The sequence below is a fragment of the Coenobita brevimanus genome, chromosome 44 (assembly GCF_032717465.1).
Source record: "Coenobita brevimanus isolate Jiangsu-jjx chromosome 44, ASM3271746v2, whole genome shotgun sequence".
In the NCBI taxonomy this organism is placed as follows: Eukaryota; Metazoa; Arthropoda; class Malacostraca; order Decapoda; family Coenobitidae; genus Coenobita; species Coenobita brevimanus.
In genome coordinates, this window is record NC_136997.1 from 49040135 (window position 1) to 49041523 (window position 1389).

Sequence of the window (1389 nt, forward strand, 5' to 3'; positions counted from 1 at the left end):
CACACACACACACACACACACACACACACACACACACACACACACTGACAGACACAGGCAAAAACATTATCGCTTCGCCTTGTAAATACGGACGATAATAAATCACCAGGTAGGGGCAAACAAAAAATGTGACGTCATTGGTCTGGAGAGAGAGAGAGAGAGAGAGAGAGAGAGAGAGAGAGAGAGAGAGAGAGAGAGAGAGAGAGAGAGAGAGAGAGAGAGAGAGAGAGAGAGAATCATCAACGCAGTGCATGATAAGTTCCGCAGTGCCAAAAATATCCCTCCACCCCACCTCCTGATTATAGAGCAGTGGAGGGGGGTTCTTAAGGTCGCGGGTTCGATCCCACAGGAGACAAGGAAGAGGCCAGTTGTCTAGATGGTTAAGAAAGCTCCGGAACACCATTTCCTTACCGACTTATTTTGGGATACAGTTAGGTAATAGTGTATGCCTTAACTTTCGGCCGCCAGTCCTCTCTCGCACGATCAATACTGTCTATGACCTGTATTCTCGTTGACTGAGGAAGCTCCCTAACACCTCTCCCTAAGTGATTTATTTGGTGTATTACCCCTTACTGTCGTTTTATTTGCCATTTAAATGTTTCAGATACGTCCATACTCAGCAGAAACTAACAAATTGATATTAATGGGCATAATCCAAAAATAAAATACTTGGGGAAGAGTGCGAGGGAGCTTCCTTAACTGACGAGAATAAAGACCTAGATAATTATGTCATATATTATGAACATTGTACTTAGAGCCAACAGATCCAAACTAAAAACATTTATATATATATATATATATTTATATCTATATATATATATATATTTATATATATATATATATATCCATCCATCCATCATTCATCCACTCCTAAGTTGCCACATGAGGAGCTTAGTAGCCCGTGGCTAGGCAGTTGGTCCTGACATTTAAGATGAGAGTGACCAGCCTCAATCATCCCTGAGTGGCATTACGTGAGCAATAAACCCCAACAACCCCTTGGATATAAACCTTCACCGGCTCAATCCGATTGGAGCACAATAATTACCACTAAACAATGTATGTATATATATATATATATATATATATATATATATATATATATATATATATATATATATATACTTTTATGTCAAAAAATGACAAGTAAATGAATGTAAAAAAATGCAAATACTTCTTGAGCTTCAAGATTTCTGCCATCCCATTGCAAGCTACGACTCACTCTCTCTCTCTCTCTCTCTCTCTCTCTCTCTGTAGCTCAGTGTGGTTAAAGAAGCAAGTGGGGTAACAATAGCCCCTGCTGGCCATCCCCCTCTCCTTACACTAAGCCTTTTTAATCAATGGCACACAACTATGTAATTGTAAAAAAATATTCCATTATAATCTGGCATT